Source organism: Onychostruthus taczanowskii, unplaced genomic scaffold, assembly GCF_017590055.1.
Source record: "Onychostruthus taczanowskii isolate IOZ18803 unplaced genomic scaffold, ASM1759005v1 scaffold40, whole genome shotgun sequence".
Classification (NCBI taxonomy): Eukaryota; Metazoa; Chordata; class Aves; order Passeriformes; family Passeridae; genus Onychostruthus; species Onychostruthus taczanowskii.
Genome location: NW_024501460.1, coordinates 3,504,775 through 3,513,016, shown reverse-complemented (window position 1 = coordinate 3,513,016; position 8,242 = coordinate 3,504,775).

Sequence of the window (8,242 nt, the reverse complement as noted above, 5' to 3'; positions counted from 1 at the left end):
TCCTGTGGGTATTGCTCAGGCCTCAGCCCTAAAGAGTGCATTCATCAGAGTTTTACACCTGACTAGTTTCACCAGTTGAGAGAGGGTTACTCATGCGTATCATGTTAAAAGTGAAAATAAGTGCCTGCAGGAACTTAAGGAGCAACACAGGCACTGAAAAGACAGCATAACCTTGATGGGCAAATCAGTGAAATGTTCCTCCATGAAAATAAAAAAAAAAAAAAAAAGTGTGCCTGCTATAATAGCTTCATCAGTGCAAATTTGGCAAACAGAACCATGGAGGCTGACTGTAGTTTTTCCACTGTAAGTCTGACCTGTAACTCATTAACCTACCACTAAAACAGTATACACCTCATATTCAGTTATTCAAGAAGAACTCAAAGGAAAAGAAAACTGAACTGAATTTTTATTCCACTTCCTTGTAAAAAGGGCAAGCCATGCCATATGTGCAAAATTTCATAAACACTAGAAAAAGACTAAAAAAGAAACTATGAATGACTTATTGAATGTGTTCATACAGCATTCCATTTTCTCTTTTTTTTTTTTTTTTTTTTTTTTTTTTTTATCCACATTAACACCATTGGACTGTAACTCTACTTTCATATTTCATTGTTCTCACATACATGTAAACCAAGACTGCAAAGTTTCAAGACCAATGGTAAAACTTCATTATTTCCCTGAGTGCTGGCCATCTGCCCCATTGCTAACACTACCATTTCAGGGTATTTCTGCAAACCCTGCAATTACACCAAAATCACTTTTAAATATTTTCCTAGAACATGAGCTCATGAAGGTTGTTAGTTTAGGAAGTCTTAATGGGAGCCATTTCACCACATACTAACATTGCTATTTCATGGGATTGTGCACAATTCAAGACAGCCTTCAATTTAGCCCCTGGTGGTTGTTTTTGCATGGGTTTATCAGAGTCTGTTTAAGTGAAGACAGTTCTATAAATCAAACATCAGGTCTTTTTTATTCTTCCTGTTATTACCCTCATTAAGAGCACAGAAAGGTCACAGTATGTGAAAAATTGTGAAGGATTAGATTAGACCCCTTACATGAGAATAAAACCAGTACTTCCCAAATTCCTTCAGAAAACTCAGATAAGAGGCTCACTGTAAAAGGAACTTCAGCAAAACAAGTATTTGTCATTTATTGAAGAACTTTAGAGTGATTTTTTCCTCTAGTCTTTGTATGAACCTTGTAACTAAAGCACTGCAACTTCTAAACAAGGGAGCATAGGTCCCTGCAATCTTGGAAACAATAGTTTATTTTTATTTTCCTCAATACAATGCAGTTTTTCCTATCTTAAGTCTCCCTATTTCATCCTTCTATTTTAAGGTCCCTGAGTTTTCAGGTTGCCCTTTGACAGTAGCAAAAGGTGCTGGTAAGTTACCAATGCACACAGGGTAACCAAACTATTACCTTTCCCCTCCTCTCAAAATTGTCTAGATAATACATCACCACCACCCTCAAAGATTTCTAACTTCTACTTGCTGTTTTTTGTTTAATTTCAGACAAGAGAATACTCTGCTTGCCTTAAAGCCTGACTGGTTTCTTCTTCTTACAATCCTGGACTGGACCCTGTAAGTCATCTTGGAGACTGGGAAGCCTGTGGATTTTTCTGGGAAGAATGTTTCTTCAGCTTTTATTTCCACACTCCAAACAGATGTAATAAATTCTGCACAAACACAGACATACATAACTCTTATATGTGACTAGTTTTCAGAACGGATAACAAAAATGCAGCCTGTGGTGATTTGTGTTTTTAAGCTGCATAATAGAGGCTAATCAGCACTGAATTCACAGTCTAGAGGCAAACCCTTTACACAGACAAATTATGGGACAGTGCAAGAGCACTGTCTTCATTTCTGCAGGATTTTCTCTACTGCCTGGTCCAGTTCTACAAAATAGGACCTTCAAATGGAAGGGCAGGACTGTTCCTTCCAAGTTACAATGCGCCTAATTTCAAAGCTTTATGCCTGGGTGCAGTCCACATTCAGATGGACACTGTGTGTTGCTCGCTCTTCAAATTCACACACTTTTATTGCTTTGATTCAGTTTACAAAACAGTTTATAAAAAAGATTGTTTGGGATGCTTCATTCCTGTTTCCTCCAGTAAGGCATAATCAGACAAACAATATAAACAGTATAGTTTCTTTTTGCCTTTCCTCTTATGTGGCATGTTGGTTTATAATGGGTTAAAAATCTGCTGCTAAGCACTGGCCATTTTAAGGTGTATTCTTCTCCCCTGCTGATTTGCCCTCTGACCTTCTGGGGGCCAGGGTGGCTGCAGACTTCATTTTTGCTCTATTTCCTGGTCTCTCTCCTGGCTGTGCACTCAATGCTTCCACAGCAGATTAATGACAGCTAATAATATCTGATATATCTGGACATTGCCACATAATGAGTTGCAGTCCCACTGGGTGCCCAAAGTGTCACTACTAACAAATTCACCAGAGCAGCATATAATTAGCATGTAAAGGGAGTGATCATGCAGTAAATCTGGAGGGGAAGATGGATAGCCCATGAGGAAAAACTATAAGGGAAAACTACTATTCTTAACACTCATTGGTAAATGTATGTTTCTTGCCATGAATATTTTCTTGATAACAAACTGTGGACAGGTTACCTTTACAGTAACATTATTCCTTCCACGGCTGATAGGCAGAATTTCATTATGCCACTGCTAATGTTACAATATTTCTGCAAAATGTCACCATATGTAAATTAGAAGAGGTTAGGGTTTCCATCTTAGTTTTCTTTCAAGATGCACTGTCCCTTTCTGCTATAGCCTAATTCCCCTTTCTACTAGTTTACAGACATGCTAACATTGACCCAACCTTACAAAATAAAATTGGCACTGGAGGATCTTCCTTCTCCAACAGCTAATTAAGAAGCATGAAACTCCACACATGATGGAGAAAAGATAGGAGAATAGAAACAAACTTGATATACTTCTATCCGGAATATAACCTTTCCTGGCACATCAGAATGTACCCAATAAAATAAAATGGAATGCATGGACGATGTGAGTTTCCTGGTCTGATCCAAACATAGGTCTCTATTTTGTGTCCATATGGAGGACTGTCACTCCCTAAGTGCTGCCTGCAGTTTGGGTATGGGAAAAGAGGCTTTCCCAAGAGTAGGGGGTTGACAAGGAGCAGATGAATTGTCCTGATGGGCTGCATTCAGTCTGAAGAGCCCTAAATTGGACAGCTCTTCTCTAGTTTAAGTCAGTCATTTGTCCTCATTAGAAACCATGGCTCAGCAGTGTTAAAGACTTCATTTTGGTTTCAAGTTGTGTCATTTACAGGCCTTTTACCTCTTTGACATCTGTATGGAGACACTTGCATTTACATCTCCAGCTCTGAGGTTTATTTGAGTAACTGACCAAATACCTGGTTAATTCCAAGAGCAAGGATTCGGGCTTTTTAATTATTCTTTTGCTGAACAGAGAGGACTTTGGCCCTGAAGACTGCAGACCTTAAATTCCTTTTGCTCATAAGGTCCTTCTGTCATTTGAGAGGGAAAAAAGTTAACAAGGAAGCCTCATTTAAAGAACCAAACTGAAATCCTAACAAACAAACAAAAGATTCTTCCTATAACACAAATATTATACTATGATAAGCAGTTACTCAAAGATGTGGAAAATGTGTGTTAATTTAGTTACATAATTTTATATAAATTTGCACAGATTTATATGGCTATAGAAATGTATAAGACCTTTATAAACAAATACATAATTAATAACTTTAATGTTATATAGTAAGATTATAATTATAATATGTTATCTAAAGATTACAGTTATATACATTTATATAAATAAATAAAATCAACGTTTAGCTCAGTTTAATCTCTGTAGCCTCCTTCTGCAGAGAGTGCCTGGCTAGGAGAACCTTGTGATCCTCAGGCTGACCAAGCACCAGCTGACAGAACCAGAGTTATATCCCAGGCAGGAATTGCACAGAGCTCAGGTACCAGCCTGTTTGTGATGCTGGTGCGCACTGTCCATAAACCTTGACGCTGTTAAGAGTGTGAGTGGCTACCCAGCAGTGCAGGGATGCACCCTGGAAACAACAGCAGCTGCTCCTGCCCACAACTGCATTCCTGCTTCTGTCCTTAGATAAGAGCTCATGAACCTCACAGACCAGTTCATAAACTGCAAAAATTTTGTGAGTTGTGTCTTTATGGGGTTTCACGCAGGTTTGTGTTCTGCTAAAGAATCAATTTCTAGAGTCACATAACTTTCGTTTTCAGAGTCTTTTTTTTAAAAAGAAGGTTTACAAACTGGGCATATAAACCCTGGGGACTTAAAAACTGTACCGTTAATTAAAAAGCAAGCATTTAAAAAAAAATCCAGCAAGTTTTCCTACTTAGAAAGGCAATTTAATTGGATTTTGTAAGGAAAAAAAAAAAAGAAAGAAATTAAAAATCTTTAAACTTTTTCTGACAAATAACATCTTTAATTTTGAATCCCTTCTTCCATTTCCTTGCCTCTGCAATCCATATGGTAACTCTCAGAGCAATTATTTAGTTAATAAGTTAATAAGAAATTATTCACATAATTTCTTTGAATACAAAAAGATCTAAATGAATAAAAACAAACCAAACCAAATCAAAATAAAACAAATAAAACTAAAAATTAAAACAAGGCTTATATTGTTCATCTTGTTTTTAATGAAAGAATGAAACTCACAGCCTATCCAACTCCCACAGGGGCCTTTTTTTATGCAATCTTAATGATAATTAACTGACAGTGATTGATGGTTGGTACTGAAGTAATAGTACATAAAACTGCCCAATTCCATCCAATTCCCTTTTCTATTTTTTACAAGTTCTTGTTTATTTCTGAATGATACCAAATGAATTTTTTGTCCAATTATAATTTCACATTTAAAGTTCATCAGGAATGCATTTGCCCAATTGTTCTGTGATTTTGCTGACTGAGATTTCATATAGTCAGATTTCATTCTGTGTCAGGTTTAAGGAGGACAACAACTTTGCCTTGGAAACACATGAAAACATTCACATACATTTCCATATATTTTGTAGACAAAAGTATTTGTGCTGGAAAATGGGCCCTGGCACACTGAGGCTGTACAGAATTCTTGAATGTGTCCACGTGGAATTATGTTGAAGGGAACATGAGTCTTTTTCAGCTTCATTTCGAAATATTGTTGTTAGCATTGTAGTCACCTCTAGGGGTATTTTTTATATGCACTGAATGGTTTTTCTACAAAATAACCTTCGCTGAGAAAGTCCCAGTGTCTCACATGCAACTTTGGTCTTGTTGAAACCTCTATACATTGTCTAGAATGACTACATGATATTGCTGCAATCTGTTCTTTATTCTTCAAATCTGCTGCTTTAAATAATCATTGCCACTATGCTGGTTGAGTCAGCTTTAAAATTTTGTACATATATTGACTATTTTAAAAGGTTTTTGCAGAGGTCTTTTGCTTTACCTGGAAAATAGTCCAATTTGAAATAGGTATGTTACAGAGAAGATCTCATGTTTTAAATTTCTTCATCTGAAGGTGAATTCTCTCTAGTATTTTATCACTTCCTGCATTTAAATGATATCATTTTAACTGCTTTTTTGAAAGACTCTTTCTTTCTTTTATTGGTTGAAAGAAAAATAAGTTCTTTTTAGACATGCAGCATTCCCTTAACAGCTTCACTGCCCTTTCAGTGTGTCATTACACATAACAAAATGTACACACAATGCATCCCTTGGGAGTTGAAGCTTATCACGGTGCAGTACTTTCAAAGTGAGTGTTTTATACCATTTGGCACCCTGAGGACATGTGAGGTGACACCAGTGATCTCTCAGGAGAGACCTCACTGATTTCTTACTGCTCTTGCTGATGAAGAAATTAGTCAATAACTATATTTTGTAAATTCTAGCAGCCTTTTCTTTCTTTCTGTCTCCCTCTCTACCGTAAGACAGAGGCTGTGGTAAAACTGCATCTGCCTGGGCCTCAAGGCATGTTCAGTTCTTGCCTAGCTTTATGCCCTTCTTGATGAGAGCAACAAATCAAGTTCAAGCATCCTGTACTGAGGGATCCTTCACTAGCCAGACACTGCTAAGCCCTGACTACCAGGTGAGACTTCCATGGAGGTCTATCAACAAGTCTCAATCATCCATACAGGTTATTGCTCAGGGACAAGGGACACGTCTTTCTGCCCAGGGGCTGCCTGCTGTCACTAAACCATCCTTTTCCAATACAATCAGTGATCATTTGACACACAGGGGACTTCCAGACTTCCAGGATTATGGCCAATAAACCTTCCCCACTATGAGAAGAACAACCAGTGGCCATGAATCATGCATTTTTCAAGCAGTAGAGAAGATGGGCAATACATAAATACCTCCTTATTTTTGAGGAATGCTTTTCTTAAGAATAAACTGAGAAGTGTTGGTCTGTGCACAAGGAAAAATATCCCTGCCTCACGCAGAAATGGCATAGTCCCACTGCTTCAGAGACAACTACAAATGAAAAAAAAATATTGCAAGAAAACTGAAGGTGTTTTTTGGGTTTTTTTCCCATTCAATTGAAGGAACAAAGCAGCAACAGCAAATGATTTTGGGTAAAAAGAAGCCTTTCTTCCAAGTGACCTGAAATTAAAAGTTTCCTTGTCACACATTGTGACCAAAGTAAGGGACACAGAAGCAGAGAATGATTTCAGTTGGAAAGGACCTTAAAGCTCATTCAACTTTTTTTTACATAGTGAAAGCAGCACAAATAGGAAAGACTGAGGGGCTCCACTTCACTTCCCCCATTTTAAAATATTAGAGCAATTCTGACATCTCTAAGCAAATAGGTGACTTAAGTTCAAAACCCATCAGGTAAAGGTAGAAAAGGACCTAAGCTCTTCCAAGTCCTAACCTCTGTGCTGCTGAAAGGGTTGGGAGGCCAGGGTAGCTACATACTCTGCATTATAAATTTTTAGTATTAATTTCTTTCATCAGAGAAAATTACTCATGAATATGACACAAATCAGTGCTTTTCAACAGTCTTTCTTCTAATTTTACGTATACCCACCTATTATATCTGTGTAAGTAACATCAGAAATATATAGTAATGAAGACAATCATCTAATTATAAATAATTTGCTATCTGACACAATGTTGAATATCTTTATAATAAGCAAGAATTATAAAATACATCCGAGACTTAGGGAGAGAATGATATGTTTATATTCTATGGTACTTCATGTATGACAAATAATATCTGAGATAATTTTTTAGATCTAATGCCACAGAGTAAAAGACGTCCTTGATTTTATGCTGGTAGGCCATTATAAAATAAAATAACAGATGGACTGACACCCCAGATCCCGTTCTGATCTATCTCTTGATCTCACCAAAGTATGAGTAAGGATTTTTAAACTTCTGTCAATGGGACTACCTTCATGTTTTGATACTTTTACAGCTTCAAGAGAAGCCAGTTACCAAGGAACTTCTTAGTGAGACATGGAGCTTAAAAAAGGCTTCATTGGTTTCAGGACAGAATCTAATTTACCTATACAAGTAGTTGTTCTGCTGCAAAACTGAGAAACCATCTTGTACTGTGGAATCATGAGTGTTCTCTTCATTGCCTAAATCAGGCATCAGCTTTTCTGTTCAACACTTAGGCCCACAGAGCAAGGAATGAAAGACAGGGACTTAATCTCACTGTGTCTTGTCTGTGGTTAATTTAGAGGAATAAATTTGAAAGGAGAAAGCAGGCACCAAACCACACTGGAAACAGTAGCATTGATGTGCACTAAAGAGCAATATGAAGGGAGAGCAGTAAATTAGATATTCCAGCAGCTAGTTTTAAACTTTCATTTCTGAAGTTTTGGATTAGGCCTGCTCTCCTAGTTCCTCTTGCAAGTTCCTACCATGCAAGCAATGGAAAACAAACATGTTAGCTATGCATAACCTGAAAGAGACCAAGAACCCTGCTGTGACCCCAGCTCAATTTCAGAGCTGAGATTTTACAGATAAGAAGTGGACAGTCCTCCAACTACACGTACCAGAAAAACAAACAACACCCAAAGCCCACGTCATTTTCTCTGGGAAGTTTCTTTCCAAAACAGATGTATTTAGCTAAAGACATTTCCTCCTCATTTCCTTTTAATTTCTGATAGGCCTGGAAGAGAGCTCTCCTATTTGAAGCACAATGCTCACAGGATTGCACAAATGTCTGCTCCAATTATGGGAACAGAGTTTATTTTTATATCTCTTTGTCTC